Genomic DNA, 22,104 nt, shown 5'->3' with positions numbered 1-22,104 from the left:
CCCTTCCAACTCTACCTTTCTATGATTCTATGAAAATAAATAATCACAATAATTTTGGTGCTTCGCTGCCACTTCAAAAAGATTAAAAATGGAGCTTCCTTTTTCTAAGAAGAGATGACTTTGTGACGTCGGCCAACCGATTCGCCTGCATGACCATGCCATAAAGCCAGTTACAAGTGAGGGAAATGCCTCCTGCCCTCACTCTGAATGGGTGAATGTTTTTGCCTGGCTCAAATGCCTCCCACTGGAAGAAGGCAATTTTCCATAATTCAGATAATTTTTCCTTGCTTCTGGAGCATCTGAGTCATGAGCGTATGGTGTAAGCATTCAATCCCGGGGCCAGCTAGATGGTTTCGGTTTGTTCAGTACAGGGATACAACAGCTTCTCCACAACCCCGTTTAATAATCAAGGTTCACTCGGCTCTGTTCAAATTTAAACACGACAAGCATAGATAAACAAGGGAGGGAGAAAGGCAGCCAGAGGCTTGCCAGTTCTTTCCTGCTCACTCTATCTGTCTTGGGTGCCACTTTCCAAATTCGCAGCCATCATATTCCAACTTACCTATCTTTGTTTTGCATGATTGCTGAGGCTGATACATCAGCTGCGGCCCGATCTGGACAGGCAGGACCTGGCAACACTTAATCCACACACTGGTAACCTCTTGCCTGGATTAGCGCAAGAGGATCTCCGTGGGGCTTCCCTTGAAGATGGTCCAGAAACTTCCATTGGTCCAGAATAGGGCAGCCAGGCTGCTGACGGGGACTGGCAGATACAATCATATAAAGCTAGTCCTTGACCACCTCCACTGGTTAGAAATTGAGATCCGGGCCCAATTCAAGGGGTTTAATGTTAGTGCTTAAAGCCCTAAAAACTTGGGGTCAGGGTGTCCAAAGAAGGGCCTCTTATTTATTTATTTAGAATTTTTGTATGCCGTCCCATTCACATGAGCCTTGGGACGGCTTCCATACAATAAATAAACAAACCATATGAATAGTGCACATAAAATCCAGATTTACCCTGGCTGTAAAATTAAAACCTATAGATAATATTAAAATTGTTAAAATATTGTTTAAATAAAAAGGTCTTGGCCTGGTGCCGAAAATCAAATAACGATGGCACCAGGCGGATCTCTCTGGGGAGCGCGTTCCAGAGGTGGGGTGCCACCGCAGAGAAGGCCCTCCTCCGGGTACTCACCCGCCTAATATCTTTCACGGAGGGCTCCTGGAGAAGGGCCTCTGCTGCCGATCTCAAGGGGCGGGAGGGCATATATGGATGCAAGCGCTCCTTGAGATAACCAGGACCCAAGCCGTTAAGGGCTGTATAGGTGATAACCAACACCTTGAATTGGGCCCGGACTTCAATGGGGAGCCAGTGACGCTGACGGAGGACTGGGGTTACCTATGGAATGTGCTCCCCAGAGAGGTCTGCCTGGCGCTGTCGTTATTTGTTTTTTGGTGCCAGGCTAAGACCTTTTTATTTAAAACTTATTTTAAGTATTAATTTATTATGTAGGGTTTAAAAAATTTTTAAGCCGAGATGCACCGGGTTTTAATATTTTTAGTGTATAACTTTCTTTTCGTATAATTTTGTATGTTTTTGTTTTTGTTGTGAGCCGCCCCGAGGCTTTGTTGTGATGGGGGCGGCACAGAAATGTTTTAAATAAATAAATAAATAAATAAATAAATAAATAAATGTGAGCACAATGCCCAGTCCCTGTCAGCAACCTGGCAGCTCTATTTTGCACCATCTGAAGTATCCGGACTGTCTTCAACGGCAGCCCCACGTAGAGAGTTTTACAGTAGTCCAACCGGGAAGTCACCAATGCATGTGTCACTGTCACCAGGCAATCGTCCTCCATATGAGCCTATCTGCCCCTTAGATTAACATCTGAGGCCCTTCTGAAGAAGCCCCCTTCTCAGGAAATAAGGAGGGGGGGACAAGGAGCAGGGCCTTTTTGGGAGTGGCACCATGACTTTGGAATCAGCTCCCCAGAGAGGTTTGCTTGATGCCCTCTTTCTATTCTTTTCGGTGCCAGGCAAAGACCTTTTCATTTTGCCAGTATTTTAATTGTTAATCCGATCTTAACACTGTATATTTCAATAAAGAACGTGGTATGCCTTTTATGTAATCATAGTGAAGATGTGATACATTTGTACGTTTTCTTGATATTTGATTAAGTGTCTGGTATTGCGTTTCTAATGATTTATACTGAATTTCCCATGCTTTTATTGTCTGTAACCCGCCCGGGGAGCTGTGTGGCTAATAGGGCAAGCTAAAAATCAAATAATGAATGAATGAATGAATGAATGAATGAATGAATGAATGATTGGAACAAAGTGTAACCAGATCCCATCCTAAGAGGAAAACCAAGATCCGCAGCCCTCCAGGCCTCTCCTGGTTGCAGCGACTGGCTTTCCACTGCGTTTGGGAGAAAGCCACTCTTCTGTGAAGGAAGGCTAAATCCTGCCCATCCAATTCAGCCTCCAGGGTTCCCAGAAGGCTGCACCCACTTCCCCTTGACGTCTCCTGGCATTTGCACATTTTTTCCATTCTAAAATGGCACGTCTTTCCCATGTGGGGCATAAAATGCACATTTACTCTGGCATTTTTCCTGCTCCGCTCTGCACCTGCCCAATTTTGCCTCCGGCAGCACCCCTCTTTGAAATGTGCACCCCCAGAGACTTGGACTGAAAGGGGGTTGCCGTTAGTGCCCTGAAAACTTCGTCCCGAGACAGTTTGCTGCCTCTCGCTTCTGGGAGCCACGCAGGAAGGCGCTGGAGCAGAAGTGGAGAACGGGGCAGCATCCGGGCAGTGATGGTGAAGCATCGCCAAAGCGCACCTACCTCTCTGGGCTCCGTCAGGTCCTTGTAGGGGAGCTGGACAGGCGCCCGCCTGCCCTTCCGCCACCTTTCCCAGAATTTGGTGAACAGGTGCTGCTCCATGGCATCAGAGATTTCCTGAGGATCGGCCAGGTTTTGAGCCCCTTCCGACGGGAGCATTTGTACGTATCTGGGGAGAGGCGGAGGATGCGCCGTTAGAAAGGGCTCGGATCCCACCTGTCCATTTAGCTATCCTAATCCTCCGCATCACCTGGAAAAGGAACCCTTCACGGAAGCACAGTCCCCGCAATGTACAGCAGCCTTACCCAAGCAGATGCGCTGGACCACAACCCCCATCATCCCCAGCCAAGGCTGGATGGGGTGGTGGGAATTGTGGTCCGACACATCTGGGCACTGTTGGTGCAAGGAAGGCTGCTTCTGAGCAAAGACACCAAAGACCAAACCTGAGAGAAACCGAGGCAGAACCCAGCTCATTTCCCAGCATGCAGTAGCTTCTCTTACCTCATACATGCCTGCATTTCCAGTCTGAGGTTTTCTTCATAGTCCATCATCTCTTCCTGCATTTCCCTGAGAGAGAAGAAAGGAATTCAGAGATGCTCACAGGCTCAAAGGCGGTACAGGCCGGGTCCCCAAACCTTCAGAGAATACCAACCACTCGTCCTCATTTTAAGAAGACGCCTCGAGTTAAATGCTCTGGGAGAGAGCGCTGCTCCACCTTGGCAAAACCCAGCACTGCAGGAAGGACTTTTCTTAACATTTCGTACCTGTGAGCCTCTGCACCCACAGTAGCGAAATCATCTTTTAATCCTTTCCCTGGCAAATTTTAAAGTCTGGATATTGTTATCACCTTCCATTTATGCCCCCTTCCCCGCTTTTCCCAAGTCAGCTGACATTGCTCCATTTTATCCTCACAACAACAGCCCTGCGAGGTAGATCAGGCTGAGGCCTGGCCCAAGGTCACCAGGAATCCTCATGGCCAAGAGGAGACTCAAGCCCGGGTCACTGGGTCCCCAGTCCCGGTCTCTCACCTCTGCGTCATACAGACTGTCAAGGCTTTCTCAAGATTTTGAGGTCTGCCATCTCAAGGTAGCCAAGGGATTTTTGCCATTCCTAGTTTCGGTAACTAACTCGACCCTTTGTTCAAACATGGCCAGCTTGCCAAACAGATGGATAGGATGGCAGATGGTATACACCAAGATGGATACAATTTTGGCATATTAGAAACATAGAAAAAGAGCGAGTCAGAAGGGGTCTCCCGGGCCATCTAGTCTGACCCCCGGCTCCAGCCGGCTCTGCTCATGACATGCCCACCATGTGCATGTCCAGCCCATCCTTGAACACCCTCACCGATGGGACCTCAACGACCTCCCGGGAAGCCCATTCCACACCCTCGGGGTCCCAACTGTCAGGAAGTGCTTCCTGGCATCCAAATGGAACCTGGGTTCCCTGAGCTTGGCTCCGTTGGAGCGCATTCTGCCTTCCTCTGCAGGGGAGAACAGGTCTCTCCCCACCTCCGTCTGACACCCCCTCACATACCTGCATGTCGCCAACAGATCCTCTCTGAGTCTCCCCCAGGCTGAAGAGACCCCGCTCCCTCAGTCTCGCCTCATACGGCATCCCCTGCAAACCGGCCACCAACCTTGGGGCCCTTCGCTGCACTGACTCCAACCTGGCTATATCCTTCCTGTAATGAGATGCCCAAAACTGAGCACAATACTCCAGTTGTGGGTGCACCAGAGTTGTATAGAGCGGTAGTAATACCTCTCTCGATCTGGAAGCCACACTTCTGGCTATGCAACCAAGGGTGGCGTTCGCCCTCTTGGCCACTGCATCACACGGCTGGCTCATGTTCAGCCTGCAGTTGACCAGCACCCCGAGGTCCCTTTCACAAGTGCTGCTCTCCAGCCACTGGTCCCCTAACCTGTACTTATGACTCCTATTCCTATGCCCCAAGTGCAAGAACTTGCACTTATCCACATTGAACGCCATCCTGTTGTCTCCTGCCCACTTCCATAGTCTGTCCAGATCCTTTTGGATCTGGAGTACCTGCTCCTCAGTTGTGGCCACTGCTCCAGTTTTAGTGTCGTCTGCGAATTTGATCAGCAGACTGTTCACCCCTTCTTCCATGTTGTTAACGAAAAGATTGAACAGGATCGGCCCCAGGACAGAGCCCTGGGGGACCCTGCTTGTCACTGGCCGCCATCCCGATGATTCCCCGCTAAGGGTTACCCTCTGCTTCTGGTCAGTCAACCATGCCCTAATCCACCGGACAGTGCACTGGTCTATCCCAAAGCTCCTCAGTTGCTCCACCAGGATATCATGGGGCACTTTGTCAACGGCCTTGCTGAAATCCAGGTATACCACATCCACTGCATCCCCTCCATCCAGCCATCACGAAACCTTGTCACAGAATCCCACAAGGTTTGTCTGGCAGGACCTGTTTTTGCGGAAGCCGTGTTGTGTGGCTGTCAGCCTCCCTTCCCTATCCAGCATCACTAGATCTCTCTCTGTTATGAGCCTTTCCATTGTTTTTCCTACAATAGATGTAAGGCTAACTGGTCTGTAATTCCCCATGTCCTTTCTACTACCCTTTTTGAAAATTGGGACCACTGATGCCACCCTCCAGTCCTCTGGAACTTCACCTGTTCTCCATGAGGCCTCAAAAATGAAGGCCAGAGGGCGTGAGAGAACCCCTGCCAACTCTCTAAGTACTAAGTGTGAGCTGCACAGAGAGCTTCAGCTCTCGGGCGGTGTAGAAACAAAATGTGATAAATGAATTAATAATAACAATAATCGAAACAGGATGCGGCAAAGTGGCCCCGGAGAAACGAAAGCGCCTATATTTTGGAGCAGAAATGGTTCCGTTCCCATGGCATCCTGGTGCTCATTCAAAAGATCAGCATGACCTTGCAAAATTTGTGCACCCAAGTTTCTGAAATAGGACCCTCCTGGGCTGGAGTCTCCCAAGAAAAGATGCGTTTTCCTGCAGTGAGGCTCATTTTCTTGCCCCTGCCAAATGGCACCATCCCAATCAGTCCCCAAGAGTAGCTCTGAAGTGAAATTTCACCCCGGACTGAATGAAAACCCCACCTGGAGCATCCACTTGGAGGATGAACTGCTTGGGACGGAGAGCCTCCAGCCCCGACGGAAAATCAAGCCAGTTCCTATCAGACCCCCTTCTGCAGGGATCCTGAGAGCCCCTGCGTGCAAAGAGGCACCTGACTGGGAGGGAACAGAACGCCTTACAATATTCTGGAGTGGAGGTGGTGGACGGCGCCCTCCATAACCCCTTTCTTCTGCTGCAGGCGCTCACGGAAGGCCCTTCTGGTCGCCTCTTCCAGTTCCGCTCTGGTTGAACAGGTTGCCGGCACCTGGAGGAAGGGCCACACATGCAGAGCCGCTGTGGGGAGCCCTGATGGACCCTGGAGCAACGTGCCGTCCAAGATCTCCACGGAGGTGGACTCCTTGATGGCTGTGGTAAAGCGGTTGTCCCGGACCACTGGGTTGTCCTTAAAGGGGATGGGGTGGTGGAGAGCAGGGAAGAGAAACCGTGGCAGTTACCACTTCTGAGACGAAGACACCCGAGCCTTCCTCCTCCCAACATTTCGTCCCCAGAACAAGAAGCTCCTGAGACAACCATACAAGGTATGGAGAGGTCTCCTGAGACGTCTACTTCTTCAGAACTTCGTTCTCCAAGGAGACCCGGGGATGTGTCTCCCTGCACCCAGAGGAGCTTGGGTTGCCGTCCTTGGATTCAGAAAGGCAACCATGGAGACACCAGAGTGCCTCTGTCATTCTCAAGCCACCAGACTCCTCTGGGAGTCAAGTCCTACATTTCCCAGCATTCCCCCTGCCAGCCATGGGGAATGCTGGGAGATGGGGGACTTTTAGCCAGTGTGGAGGCTACAGGTCAAGCCAGCTACAAGGAAGCCAAATCCCTACTAAAGAGACATTTGGCATGTGCAGCCTCCGGCCAAGCGGTGTGACTTCCAGCCTGGCACCACACAAATCTTCCCACAGAGTCGTTCTGCCCCGTGTCCGTTCCTGAAACCGAACCGTGACGAAAACCCTAATCCATTGCTGAACTCAGCCACAGCGGCCTTGCCAGCATTTAGACATTAACCCTTTGCCATATAAGAAAAGCATGTGCAGGATTTTAGCGGGTTCACAAACCTTATTTTATTACTAAAAGGTGTGCTTTTCCTGCTTTCTTTTCAAATATTTTACTTTAAATATTTTACTATAACCGCAGCGTTGGACCTTCATAGCTTAGCCTTTTATCTTAAAGTTTATGGAGTCCTGTCTGTTTTTCAAGTGTGTCCATTGTGTTTGACACGGTCTGGAGACTCATGCAATAAATTTTGGCTAACCGACCGCCGACCGACCGACACTGAAGAAGCACAGCGGAACAAGGACATCGTGCCAGCTGCGGCAAGCATCCAAGCCTGCCCCAGTGGGGACTTGGGGGTTAGATCTTGGGGGTTAGATTTCTCACCCCTCAGTCGCCCTCCTGTACCCACTGCAACCTGAGAATGCAGGATTTTTCCCCATGCGGCACAGAATTAACTCGTGGAGCTCCGTGCTATACGATGTGGTGAGGTCCACAGCTTTGAAAGCACAGCTTTAGGTGGGGGCTAGCTAGCCATGGTTACTAAAAGCCCTAATTCCAAAGAACTGCTGCCCAGCCCTGGCTACACCCCGTGCGCGCTCTGATATTTTTTTTTTTTTAACATTTTGTCTTGTTAAACCATCCCGAGACTTCGGTAATGGGACGGTCTACAAAAGTTTTAAATAAATAAATAAGGATATTCAGCGGTGAGTGCCGCTCTTTTCATCTGCACACAAGAGGGAGGTAACGGCGGGCTGCAGAAAATGTAAGGATTCCAGAAATGCAAAAATGAAGGAAGGAATAAATTAAAAATTCTTAGGACGGCCGAGGATGGCACAAGGCACAAGTGAACGTGCTCAGAGGCCATGGAAAACAGGCTGGCTTGTTTTGGAATGGAACCATATCGCGAGAGAAGGCGTAGCTGACAGACTGGAACAGCACCACTACATGCTGCAACTCTTTGTTGCAGTATGATACGTTTAAAAGAAAAAAACCCGAAGCAGACACCTGGGCTGAAGGCCAGGGTGGCATGCCGGTGAGAAAGACTTGGGAGAGCCGAGTTCTAGTCTCCCCTTGACCCTGAAGCTCTCTGGGCGCTTTTGAGCTAATTGCTGATTCGCAGTCTGACCTACCTCACAGGGTTGTGGTTGTAAGGATAAAGGGGGAGCAGGGGGAGATGAGGAACACTGCCCTGGGTCCCTTGCAGGAGGAAAGGTGAGAAAGGCTCGGCCATGGAGCCAACTGGGTGACTTTGGGCCAGTCACAGACTCTCAGCCCAACCTACCTCACAGGGTTGTTGTTGTGGGGATAAGACGGAGCAGGAGAGATGATGCAAGCTGCCTTGAGCCCTTTGTAGGAAAAGGGCAGGATATAAATCACAATATAAATAAAATGAATAAATAAATAAATGAATATAAATATGCACAAATAAACAGGTAACGCGGGAAGGATTTAAAACTGGGCCAGGCATTCAGTCAAACACTCCAGGGAAACCAGTGGTTTATCCCCTTGGTCAGCATTAAGAACGTAAGCCTGGCTCAGGCCAGAAGGCCCCCAAGTCCAGCAGTCCGTGCATATGGGGGCAAGCCAGCCGCCCGCCGGATCCCCCTGGCAGGACGGGTGCAAGGCCTCCTCCTGCCCAAGCGCCTCCGCAAAAGGGAAAGGAGGCGGCACACGACCAGCACCGCCAGTAGCCACGGAGACCCTCCTCCTCCTCCGTGCCTTCCTCCAGTCCCCTCTTCAAGCCATCCAGATTGGCCGCGAATTCCTCCGTTCAGGGTTACGCTGTGCAAAGGAAGTCCCATCCCAAGTCTGCCACCGGTCAGCCTCATGGGCCGACCCCGGGTTCGAGTCCTGCGGGAGAGGGAGAAAATGGCCCCCCTCTCCATTCTCCCCGTCCCTCCCTTGCTCGGCTCCGCCGGCTCCACATTTCGCAGCAGTGCCAGCCTCACCTTGAGCCTGAGCTGCTTCAACCGACGGAGGCCCTTGAGCACCGACAGGGCCTCCGGCAGGCCACGGATATCGTTGCAGGATGCGTCCAGGGTGCTGAGCGAGAGCAGGCACGCGAGCGGGAGCAGGCTGGCAATGCGGTTCTTCCGCACACGGAGCTCATGGAGCCGCGAGAGGTTTTGCACGCCTTCCAGGGAGCGCAGCTTTAACAGAAGAGCGCAGGCTACGGCCAAAGAAACGAGGCTCGGTCCCCGCTTTCTCCCACTCTGAGATTCCTCTCCCCGGATGAGGCTTCACCTGGAAAAAACTCTTCCTCTGCAGCTCGGGGCCAGAGCTGCAGAATCCCAGGCAGGCCTGGACCAGCCTGGAAGTCCGTATGTCTGGACCCATGTGCCACCTCAGGTCACGTGTGGGGCAATTTCCCCATGGGAACTGCCCCCTCCTCAAAGCTGCCACTGAAATTCAGTGGTGCAGCACTGCTGTACTTCAGCAGCAAACCCCCAACTCACTTTCCTTCACTGAAGGAAGCAGAACTCTCTTCCTGCTGCGACAACCCCAAATTAGGCGACAACGGGAGGTCGGTGGGGGATTTGCGCAACAGTCGTGGCCCGGCGGGGCAAGGGGCCGGCCCGCCTCGTTCGATACCTCCTCCTGGAGATCACCCTATTTTCGAAGTCCTGCCAAAAGCCCCCGGAAGGAAATACCTGGTTGGAAGACAAGTCAAGTTGCGTCAGGTTGCTCAGGAGGGGCGTGTCTGTGAGGGTCCTCAGCCGGTTGTGGGACATGCGCAGGATGGAGAGGCGGGCGCAGCTGCCCAGGTCCTTCATCTCCGTCAGCCGGTTGTAACTCACGTCAAGCACCACAAGGTCAGGAAGGACTCCAAGGCCCTTCATGCTGGGATTCCCGGGGGAGGACCGACATGGCAAAGCGTAGAACCAGAGAAACAGAGCGAGTCAGAAGGGGCCTCCCGGGCCATCTAGTCTGACCTCCGGCACCAGCCGGCTCCGCTCACGACATGCCCACCATACGCAGGTTGAGTTAGTAACCACAGCACTAAATGCCAACCAATTTCCGCTCCCACAACAGGCTTCCAGGGGTTTTGAGCATCGCAGATTAGAGCATTATCTAAGCTCCCCAGCTTGATTCTGCCTGAATCTTCCCCAGATCCGTCAGCTGTCTCCCACCCATGGACATCTAGATCAGCCCCCGCGGTTTGCTCTTGCGCATGTGTGGGGGCAACGGGTCGAGCAGGGACATGCCATCTCTGCCCACCACCTGTGACCTCTTGGACAAGATGGCCTCCCACCAAGACACGCTCCCTGATCGTTCCTACTCATCCACTCATCCTACCCAGCGCACGCGCGTTCTGCTCACAAAATCCTAAATGCAAGCCCCTCATTATCAGGAGAGATTCCAACCATCAACCCCAAAACTACTGAGGAGACGGACTTCTAAGTGGTGGCCCCCGTCTTGTGGAATGGCTATCCAGGAGCCAGTGTGGCTGGCCAGGGAATCGTGGGAGTTCAGAGAACCACAGAGCAGCAGTGTGGGAAGGGGCCAGGGAGGCCACGGGGTGCAAACCCCTGCCCAGGGCAGGGCTCCCAGTTCAAGCATCCGGGACAGAGGGCTCTCCAACCGCCTCCTGGAGGCCTCCGGGGCTGGAGGACCCACGACCTCCCTCGGTCACGGTTCCCTTGCCGTACTGCTCAGACAGTCCAGCAGCTCTTCCTGAGGTCCAGCGGACGTGGGGGGCCTTATTTTGCCTCAAAACACAAAGGTGGTGGCTTGATTGTTATAACTGATGCGCCGCTGCTGGTTTTTACCTGGGTTGCTTTTTTGGTTTTTATTCTGTGTTTAGCACATGATGGTAGATTGTGTTCTACTGTGATGTTGTATTTTAGGTCTTTCAGCTTCGCCTCGCAAGCTGCCCAGACGGCTTTGGTGAATGGCTGTGTCTTTCGTTTTGGTTTTTTTTAACTGCTATGTTATTTTATTTTATGAATGCGTGTGAGTCACCCAGATGGTGTTGGCAATGGGGCCCGATATAGAAGAAAATAAGAAAGGCAGGATGGATGGGTGGAAGGAAGGAAGAGGGGAAGAGGAAGCAAGGAAGGAGTGGGGTCAAGAGTGGCAGAGAACAAACCTCTAAACAGCCTTCCAGCTTGCTGTTTTTCTGCCTTCGTCTGTTTCGTGGCCGTGGCATCTCTTAGGGACCACCCCTGTACCCCCCCAGAACAAGATCACATCACCTGAGAGCACCTGGGGAAGAGCGTGCACGCACCTGTGTGTGCCCACAAAAAGGTTGGAATCCAGGGCTGAGCGAAGTGCCGCAGTTCCTGCTGCCGGAAATAAGGGCCCTCTGTATCCCACTACCCCATTCGCACCCCCCCCCATAAGAGGGGGCGCTCTAGCTCCAGCCTAGCATGTACAGCTTTCTGGGGTCAAATCTGGCATTCCTGGCAGAAAGAATGGAGGCAGCAGGGCTTCATCCTGACACCTGGATGAACCGCTGCCAACCTGAGCAGGGAATGCTGCACTACGCACGCCAAGCGTCTGGCGCAACACTAGGCCATTTTCTAGCCTTGCTCTTCTGAAAAAGGAAATGATCCTGCAGGAACTGTGGACGGTAGGCAAAATATGAGCCAGCAATGCGATGCAGCCGCCAAAAGGGCAAATGCGATTTTGGACGCATCGACAGAAGTATTACTTCCAAATCACTAGAAGTAGTAGTTCCGTTCTACTCCTCACTCGTCAGACCTCACCTGGAATACTGTGTCCAGTTCTGGGCACCAAGACTTAAGAAAGATGCAGGTAAATTAGAAAGGGTCCAGCGGAGGGCGACAAAAATGATCCAGAGTTTGGAAGCACTGCCCTGTGAGGAGAGACGGAGAGAACTGGGCATGTTCAGCCTTGAGAAGAGAAGACTGAGGGGGGACATGAGATCCCTCTATAGGTACCTCAAAGGCGGTCACAAAGAGGAAGGCCAAGATCTCTTCTTGCTGATCCCAGAGTGCAGGACACGGAACAATCAGTTCAAGCTGTGACAACCCAGATTCAGGCCGGACATCAGGAAAAGCTTCCACACTGTCAGAGCAATATGGCAGTGGGACCAGCCGCCTGGGGAGGTGGTGGGCTCTCCCACACTGGAGACACTCAAGGTGAACCTGGACAGCCACCTGAGTGGGATGGTGTCACGTGGTGTCCTGCAACAGCAGGGGGTGGACCTGATGGCCTTCATGGCCCCTTCCAACTCTACTCTTCTATGATTCTATGCCATACTGGCAGGGAAGGAACCCCCCAAAAGTTCCACCCTGCTAACAGTCGCTCTTGCTCAAAGGCAGGATCAAAACGCTCCTAGCTCGTTACAGGCTTCCCCTCTCCCCCTGCCGCTCCTCCACGTCCTCCTGCAGAATCCCATCCATCAAGTCGCACTCACCTGCCTAAAGCGTTCAGCGAGGCATCCAACTCCACGAGGTTCTCAAAGGGGAAAAGGGCTTCGGGCGGGAGCTCTTCAACTTCATTTAAAGAGATGTCAATTTTAACAATCCTGAGGGATGAACGAGGAGAAGGGAAAGGAGAAAAAGAGGGGTGCAGAGCGATTACCGGGGCTTCCTCCCTCCCGTCCCTCCATATTTACGATCACCATCATTTCTGGAGTGTTTGGCTAATGATATCATTCAGTGTTGGACAAGTAGCAACACAGAACGGCAGCCGGCAGTCTCCGCAATTACAGACTGCAAAGGTTAGAAAGGATTTGGTCCCAAAATATCTACTGCAGGAAAACACACCACCATCGGAGACACACAAGACTTTGACACAGAGGATGATCTTGAAGCTGGTGGAGCTTATGAATGCTTGAGGATGTTCATCTTTTTATGTTCCCAGTGATGTGGTGGCAAATTTTAAAGGAAGGCAAAAATGGAGGCAGCTGCGTTGAGTAACAGCAATAAACCAGATTTAGTATTTGTCATCTTCATCAAGAGCAGGTGTTTAATACAGATAGTGGGTCTTATTTACTCCCTGAAGACCAAACTGCTCCCAAATGACAGCAATGGAGATCTCACAAAATATACTGTTGTTGGGCAAATCTGAATGTGCAGGTCAGTGGGAACTGGAAAGCTGAAGGGAGTACAGATGACGGAGAAAGGTCTTGCTGCTGCGGCCCCACAAGCCCTGGGACCACTGCACCACTGCAGATTCTACTCCCAGTTCCTTTGGGGCTAGCGGGTAGATTGGGATATAGCTCTCCATTTGATTTCACATGTCTGCAAAGCTTTGCCCAGACGTTCTTCACGTGCAGGACATTTTCCTATCAAACTGGGAGCAAAGATACTCTTTGACTTTGCCCTCAGGGTCACCTCTCCTCCTTCGAACATCTGCACACTGAACACCAGAAGATCTGGGGCTGTATTCCTTGCGAAATTCTCTTGCAAAACCCCCTTGGAATGAATGGGTTTGCCTAACGTGAACTCTATTGATCTGAATGGCTCTGCTCTACATCGATCTAACATTTTATTATTATTTATTTTTATTAAAACATTTTTATGCCACCCCATTCGCCGAAGCCTCGGGGCGGCTTACAACATTGGATACAACCCAATGGGAGCTACTGACCCATCGCTTGGTTCCCAAACGCTTCCCTTGGGTTTTGCACAAGGGACATGGCCGGCGGGGCTTGCCAGTAAAACCTCGCTAGATTCTGGCAGCGGTGCCTTTTTCCATCATGATTTTGGAACTGCGAAAAACCCACGCGCATTTGGCATTGCTCCAGCCACGCTGCATGTTCAAATCAAGCGCGGGTGCCATGTCTGGGCAGGCGAACCAGAGCCCACTAGGGCTGAAACAGAACCTGGCTTAAATGTCTTCCGTTTCCTCCTTACCCTTCAGGAAATTCTGTCTTGGGAAACGGTTGCCTAAAACAGGAAAAAAGAAGACATCAGGAACCCTCAGTGGTATCGCGGTAAACCCTAACCCTAACCCATGGCCACAACCCCAGGATGAGTCCAGGTCAGCAAAGCAGCTTAGGCAGAGTTGCTCTCTTGAAATGCTGTTGGCCTGAACTGCGTATTCAAGGCTCAATGGCCCCTAAGATATTTCGCATTACAACAGGCAACAAAGCCGTTTCTGTAAAATTTCTTTTCCTGCATGAGCACCAAGGAGGCTGCAGCTGAACCGCTCCCCAGGGAGACGGGAAGGGGGGCAGCTCGGCTCGGGGCCTCTTCTACGGCTGCTCCCCATCTCTGGAACTCCCTCCCTGGGGAAATTCGCCTGGCGCTACCTTCATTTTCCTTTCGGTGCCAGGGGAAGACATATCTTTTGAGGATTTTTCTTAACGTTTAGCCTGCTTGCTGTGGCCCTTTTAAACTGTTTTATAGATGTTTAATTCATGATGTGTTGATTGGTTTTTAATGTGCTTTTACTCTGTTAGTATGTTTTGCATTGTAAGCCACCTAGGAAAACATCGGCAATGATAGGCAGCCTGTAAATATAAGTACATGAATAAATACAATAGACAAGTGCAGAAGGAATGGGGAATTCTGAAGGGGAGGCATGTGGCACATGGCTTTTGCATGGCAGCTGGGCCAGGCCAGCCAGGGCTGATGGGAACTGCAGTCCAACCCATCTGAAGGGCACCAACCAGAGGACTGACCCTAAGATCATTTTTTAAGTAAACCCCGTAAAGTTGCCGAGAACCGCTAAAACTGCTGAGTCAAGGACGTCTTTTTTCCATGCACCTTTCTCGAACAGTATACACCAAGTGATCAGGCTGCCTTGCATTCTTTCTGTCCTTTACCTGCGGTTCACAGATCCAAACTCAAAGGCAAACGCTAATTGTTTAAGCCGGGACATCTTCAAACACAGAAAATAGTGGGGTCCAGATCTTTCGACATTCCAGGTGAAGGGAAGGGTGTCCATCTGCACAATCCGGTCTTCAACAAACTGACGGTCCATCTTTTGCAAGTCACTGCGGCAGCTTCCTTTGGGAAAACATAAAGACAGATGTGTTCTTATTTTGGAAGCAGGATCAGAGGCAGAATGCGGGTGTCCACCAGTTGCTGGGGAACATGGGTGAACCGACCCTGTTGCATTCTTCTGCTTGTCGGAGCCCAAGGGCGGCTGGACTGGAGGGGTGCTGGGTCTGATCCTGCACAGCTCTTACATGCTTACGTCGAAGCAGCCTCAGAGGGGGCTGAAACAGCGGGTGCTGATGGGTGAAGGGACCAGAGATTCAAGGACGTGGCGAATCCTACAAGCTTGCCTTGCGTCTTGGGGCCTGTCCCGGTTAAAACGCCACAGCAGGAGTGTGGAAAGCCAAAATGCTCCCAGCATTCCTCTGACCCTGTCAGCAGGATGCTGGCTCTGCGAATCCTCAGAGGGTTTGGTTGAACGAGCGGCGTGCACAGCCCCCAGGGCTGCATCCGCGCTGCACGAGGGCTGCACCAAACAGTCGTGCCATGCAGGGCTTCACGCCGCCCGGAGGCGGGAAAGAGGCAGCTGCCAAGAAGGAAGCGGGCAGAGCAGAGCAAGCGAGGATGGACGCCGGCTGTGAGGAAAGAGTGGGTCTGGAGAAGAGGGCAGTGGGGAGACACGGTCCCCTCGCCCAGTGATCCGAGAGGCTGTCATGCAGCGGATGCTCTCCCGTGCCTCAGAGGACAGGGTCAGAACCAAAGGGCTGCAGAAATGGACTCCTCTGCTGCAGTCACAAGACATTCCCTCGAGTCGCCCAGATGTGTCACACAGAGAGTCGGTGGGTCCCATTGCACGCTGAAGGGGAAAGGCACACAAGATTGTTGCAGGGAACATCCACGTGGCCCTATTTTCAAGGCTCCCCCTTTCTCCTCACCCCCCTGGCACCATGACCTACCCCATGCAGCCACGTCCCCCAAACCTGTGCATCGCATCTTCAGGGGAGCTGGCTGGCAGCCTGCTGGGAAGAAGAACCTGCTGGAAAGCTTCCACTGCAGATGCCACATCTGGATCCAACCCAACACATGGAAATTATACAGAAACAGATTTTGCCTGTACCGTAGGAAAACAACCTTCACACTCCTGCTATAATTGGTAGTATTGAGATATTTTCCCAGTTGCAATGTATGGCTGTGAAAGTTGGACCATAAGGAAGGCTGAGCGCCAAAGGATTGAGGCCTCTGAATGGTGGTGCTGGAGGAGACTCCTGCGAATCCCTTGGACCGCAAGGCGATCCAACCGGTCAGTCCTAGAGGAGATCAACCCCGACTGCTCTTTAGAAGGCCAGATGCTGAAGATGAAGCTCAAATACTTTGGCCAGCTAATGAGAAGGAAGGCCTCCCTGGAGAAGAGCCTGATGCTGGGAACAATTGACTGCAAAAGGAGAAGGGGACGGCAGAGGATGAGGTGGCTGGATGGGGTCACTGGGGTGGTGGGTATGGGGTTGGGTGGACTCTAAGGGATGGTGGACAGGAGAGCCCGGAGGAATGTTGTCCATGGGGTCACGATGGGTCAGACACAACTTTGCAACTAAACAACAAAACCAAAAAATCCACATATGCTTATGTACCCAGCTGGTTTAATTGGGTCTGTTTAATTTTTAATACACTATTTGGCTGTTGTTTCAATAAAAAAGGGGGGAAGTTGGAGAAACATCCTGGTGGTATTTGCCTTGGAAGGCTTCCATGCTTTGGCACCGATGATTCCGTGTGTGCCTTCCTGAACTCAGGCTGATCCATACGCAGGTCTGTCCTCCCTTGGGCAAAAACACAGATACAGTTTTGCCTGCTCACACCAAGCTGCTGAGCCCCAAATCCAAAGACATTCAAGAAATCACCACGTAACTACTTCGGTTCCAACCTCCTGGCCGTCTGAGATCCCACATGGTCAATGAACCATGGGAAGGCACTCATGGGGGGAAAGCGCGGAAGCAATTGCTCAGATGCATGAGCTCAGACAAAAGCGGCAGGTGCCAGCAGTTTATAAGATACAGCCCCTCCTGCTTTTTGATTCATGCTTCTAATTCCACCAAAAAGCAGTTCAAAGAGTCAATTAGTCCTGTGGCTTTCCGCCAGTTGCAGGCCGAGGGACCCCCATTTATTAAAGAGGGGAGCACCTTTGACGCCGGGAAGGTGAGGTGGGACAAAAGGAAAGCGGCGGCAGATCCTGGGGCTATTACTCTCGGGAATGGATCCATCATTCTCGCCTCCAGATTTGCCATTTAATAAGTCCTGGGCATGGCAGAAGGCTCCGGAGATTGAGCCGGTTCTTTGTTCGCCACCAGTGGGCTGTGAGACGCCTTAATAATGCAACGCACAGGAGTCACCGGAGGGAAACTGCCCTGTGGCATTTTCCACACTGCCCGTGGCGGCCGACACAAGCGGTTTCGGAGGAGAAGCTCCGCGGCTCAGCAGCAACGCTCTTGCTGGCTCCCAAAGGCCCCCCGTTCAGGTTCCAGCCGCTCCAATCAAATGGCCCGGGGGGCCGGTGACGGCCAAGCCCCCGTTTCTCCCGAGATGGCTGAAGAGCCACTGCCAGTCAAAATGGAGACGTCGGCCTACGTGGGCGCAGGAGGCCGGTTCACACATCATGCCACCGCCCTGGAAACAAGCCAGGGAGGGTGGGGCACTTGGAGGAGCACCCACAGGACGTCTGACGGAGGGCCAGGCTCACCACGGGCTGTTCACGCCCTCGCTGGCCTTCTGTCCTCCAGGCAGCGCCCGAGGGACCAGCTCCACAATCACGATTCAGGCTTCTCTTGCTTAAGCTTGAGCAAAGCTTCAGCATGGATTCAGTGGAGGATGGCTCAGTATTGCGGCAGGGAGCTTGGGGGGCGGGGGGGAGTGTTGCTTGGGCACTTTTGGGTAGCTGGCACGGTGGTGGCCAGAGCAGACCTGGGAAGAACCGCAAGAAGAGGTCTTGGCCTTCCTCTTTGTGGCAGCCTTGGAGGTCCTTCTAGAGGGATCTCATGTCCCCCCTCGGTCTTCTCTTCTCGAGGCTGAACAGGCCCAGTTCCCTCAGTCTCACTGGTTCACTGCCCACTGTGGGTTGTTGTGTCATGTGCTAAGCAGACTCCAGAGCAGTGGACCATAAACATCTGAAGGAGTTGAAAGAATAATACATTCAGAACAGGGTAACAAGGCCATGGTTGGTAAGCCAGAAAAACAACGATGTCTTCAACAGGGGTGAAGAACAGGAGAGACTTGGAGCCTCCCTGACCTCCTGAGGCAGCAACTTCCATTGAAATGGGGCCACCACAGCGAAGGCTCTTCCTCCAGCAGACTCCGAGGGGGTCAGGGCTCCAAGTGGGACCAGCAGAGGAACGGCCTCCAGTGACGCCTGTGATGGGCCAGCTGGGGAAGGAGGAGACGCTCTCTCACATTTCATCCAGAGCCCTGTGCTCTCTCCGAGAACCTTCAGCCTGGTCCTCAGGCGGCCAGTGCAGTTCCCTCCGCAAAGAGTTGTGTGCCGAAAAGGCCGCCCCCAGAGCAGCCGGGCCGTGCTCCCCAGGGCAGCCCCCCCAGGGCCCGCCGGGGCGATCCAGGCTCAGGGTTCGCAGTGCCTGCATCACAGAGGGGTCCACGCGAGGCCATCGCTGGAGGACTGAGTCCAGGCATGGCTCTTGGACGGGCAGGACCTCTCCCAGTCCAGCTGCCAGAGAGAGACGGAGGCGAGTACGACCAGGGTACTGCTGGCGCTTGCCTCCAGACCCCCCCATGTCCACCCCCTGCAGCTTCACAGAGGCGCTAAAGCACGCTGGGGGCAAGGTGGCTCCTTGTGAACCCCGTAAGTCCTTGGACTGCTGGTCATTCGCCACCCGTTTGCCAGCCAAGAGGTTCTTCCCTGGGATGCAGGAGCATTGACGGGACCTGGAGGAAGCCACGCCTTGAACCTGGCCAAGAACGAGGAGGGCTGCCGGCTAACCCACAGCGACACTTCCACGTCTGTCTCCGGGATCCCCAGCCAGCGGAGACGGAGAAACTCCGAGCAGCAGCACACACCGAACACATACGGAAGCAGATCTTGAAAACTACTGAAATCATTCTCAGGAGATCCGGAAGATAACGGCGGAAGCAGCATGAGCGCATCGGGTTAAAGAGCACGTCCTGCGACATGCAAGGAAGTGACGCTTTGCAGTGGTTAAATGGACCACATGCGGCTCTTTTTATACGAGAGCTGAATATGGAGGAAGCTGCACACACAAACGTTTTGGCGGTTTATGGTTCTTTTTGTTGCCTATTATCCTCGCCACATCTTTATTGCACAGGTACAACTTTTAAAAATCTGGAATGAAAAGATGACAGATTTATGACCATATGATCACAAAGGCAGCTGCGTTGCGCTACGTGCTTTAGCTCAGTCAGAGTTGGGGGTTTTGGGGAGCTTCACTGGACTGATACCACGGAAGGACAACAGGTGATAATCCCCTTAATGCTTGGAATAGCTATGATAAATAAATGTAGTGACATTTCAGATTCCCGCACGGTCTTCAGCCTGCGTCGAGGTACCCCCTCTGCGCCAATCTTGGGACTTACAGTATATACTTAATTCTCTCATAATCTCCGTGCAGCTTAAAAGGATCTCCCAATTAATTCCTGGTGTTGTGATCGATTGGCTTGCTTGTGCGGGCTTGGAGGTGGCCAGGGTGAGGAGACGGCAGCTAACTTTCGGTACCCAGGTCCTTCCACCCTCCATTCCAGGGGGTACCGCCTTCTAACTCCGTATTTTCTGATAAGCTGATGCATTCAGAGAAGAACCCCTGTCCTTAACCAAGGCCCAGGTTACTAAAGTCCAGAAAATGCAGCATGGGCAGAAAAGGGCGCATCGTGACGCTTGCCTCCTCAAGAATCAAGCGTCTTCTGGACTGCAGTGCCCTTCCAGTTACTTTCTGGAACTGACTCCGGGGGTCAGACTGAAACTAAGGGAACCTGGGGCTTGGTCCTGGGGCCATGGGAACCCGAGGCTCCACAGCATCCACCCACGAGGATGGCATGATCCGTGGCATCCAAAGCTGATGCGCTCGTCTTGCGTGTGGGAAACAGGAACAGGTGCCACAGGTACGGGACGGGGGACAAGTGGCTGGAGAGCAGTGCTTGTGAAAGGGACCTCAGGGTGCTGGTTGACTGCAGGCTGAACATGAGCCAGCAGCGTGATGTGGTGGCCAAGAGGGCGAATGCCACCCTTGGTTGCATAGCCAGAAGTGTGGCTTCCAGATCGAGAGAGGTGTTACTACCACTCTACATGACTCTAGTGCGCCCGCAACTGGAGTCCTGCATCCACTTCTGGCCTCCACATTATAGGAGAGGCGTAGCTGGGTTAGAATCGGTCCAGGGCTGGGTCACAAGCATGGTAGCCGGGCTGGGAGGGAGGCCATACGAGGAGAGATGGAGGGAACTGGGTCTTTTCAGCCAGACTCCCTGGGGATCCTTTAGCGGCTTGTAGGTACGTGAGGGGATGTCATGGTGGAGGGGGGCGGTGAGTTGTTCTTTCCTGCAGGGGAGGACAGGATGTGCTCCAATGGGGCAAAGCTCAAGGACCGGGCTGCAGCTGGATGTCAGGATGTACATCCTGACGGTTAGGACCCCTACAATACGGAGTGGGCTTCCAAGACTGGGGCCCCATCAGTGAGGGTGTTCTGGGACTCAGACGATGCGGGTTCGAGTCCCCGCTCAGCCACGGAGTCGACTGGGTGACTTCGGGCCAGTCACAGACTCTCAGCCCAACCTACCTCACAGGGTTGCTGTTGTGGGGATAAGATGGAGGAGGAGAATGATGTAAGCTGCCTTGAGCCTTTGTAGAAAAAGGCAGGATATAAATCGCAATATAAATATAAATAAAATGTTGGGACTTGCATGAGCAGAGCCGGACGGCTGCCGCAAGCACCGTGTCCACATTCTCGGGCTGCAAGGCCTGAAACAGATCCCACAGCATCAAGAAGAGGGTCTGGCCAGGCCCCTTGCTGGGAGCCGAGCTGACGGCAGCGCCACCGGTGCGGGGCGGGCAAGCGAGTTTGCCCTCTGATGCGCAGCGCGAAAGGGTCCCAGCAGGGCTGCCCAGGGGCGCAAGAGAGGCGCCAAGCAACACTCCTCTGCTGCCCGCATCGCAAGGTTGTGTGCGCCGCGACACGTTCGCTACCCATCTTTTGCCGTGCGCCAGCGTGGCGCTGGTCCCAGCCACCCCAGCTTGCCGGTATACCAGGGAGCAGAGTGGGCCCGATGACTCAGGGGCGATCGGGCCCAGGGGACCTCACGGGATGCTGCGCTGAGGTCCCTGGGGCTTCCTCCTGAGCAAGGCTGCACTGGTGTGTGCATTTACATGGGTGTAAGCGCCACCGGCACCGGCAGCCCTTAGTTCTGCGCAAAGGTGAAGCGATGCAACTCTTTGCCTGCAATCTTGTGCAGTCTTACTTGGAAGTGAGCTCCCCTGAACGCAGGGTAAGCGGGCATGGACTTACACCGCCTGTGACCCCGTAAGAAAAAAGGAGACCCATCCAGGAGCCCTGAAAGTCACACTTAAGAGTTGCTGACACCAGTGGTCCTACTCGAGGTGCGATCTGATGCAGATTCGGACAGAAAAAAGTCCTACAACTCACCCTCTGGATGCTTTTGGGCCAGTCACTGACTTTCAGCCTGATCCACCTCACAGGGTCGTTGTGAGGATAACATGCAGACAAGCAAGAGGACTGTAAGCTGCCTAAGGGTCCTTGCAAGAGAAGTAAAAATATACTTGTAGAACAATAATGATCATAAGTACTTTTGTGTACGTGAAATGAGAGAGTAAAATCTCATGGAGAGTTGCAAGTTTGCTGAACAACAAAAAAATAACTGGACAGAAAACAAATCAATCTTAAACATTTAATTTAAATTAATTTATCTGCATTATTTATTTAAATAATAATTTAATATTTAACTTAAATTTATTTAATTAAATTGGTTAGATTATTTAATTTAAAATAAAATGAATTTATTTTAATTAAAATAATTAAAACCATTATCTTCATTATTTTACCTGCTGCAACCGAAGCCTCCTCCAAGGCCGGTGACTTGGCGACCGCCGCCTCTGGTTTGTTTCTGCAAACAAGCGGCCAGTCCCTATGGAGAAGCCGCCGCCCAGGCCGAGACGGCAGAACTACAACTCCTAGAAGCCCTTTGGGGACTCCGCCCGGGCAGCCGGCAGGAGACGGCCACGTGCGCCAGGCGGCGCCGGCGGCGCGGGGCTTCCTGGGAGCCGTAGTCCAG

General features: G+C 52.6%; 1 long non-coding RNA gene across 1 annotated transcript; it reads right to left on the bottom strand.

The window, feature by feature from the left end:
- Window positions 1-2,912: 2,912 nt before the first annotated feature.
- LOC123021461 lies at window positions 2,913-6,215 on the bottom strand. Its single transcript, XR_006414323.1, has 3 exons — window positions 6,088-6,215; window positions 3,343-3,408; window positions 2,913-3,010 (listed from the first exon to the last, which is right to left on the bottom strand). It is a non-coding gene; the product is annotated as an uncharacterized LOC123021461 (long non-coding RNA).
- Window positions 6,216-22,104: the final 15,889 nt, after the last annotated feature.

The sequence above is a fragment of the Varanus komodoensis genome, unplaced genomic scaffold, assembly GCF_004798865.1.
Source record: "Varanus komodoensis strain SLA01 unplaced genomic scaffold, ASM479886v1 scaffold1, whole genome shotgun sequence".
Taxonomy (NCBI): Eukaryota; Metazoa; Chordata; class Lepidosauria; order Squamata; family Varanidae; genus Varanus; species Varanus komodoensis.
The sequence above is the reverse complement of the archived record's forward strand: the minus strand, read 5'-3'. Positions and strand labels throughout refer to the sequence as shown.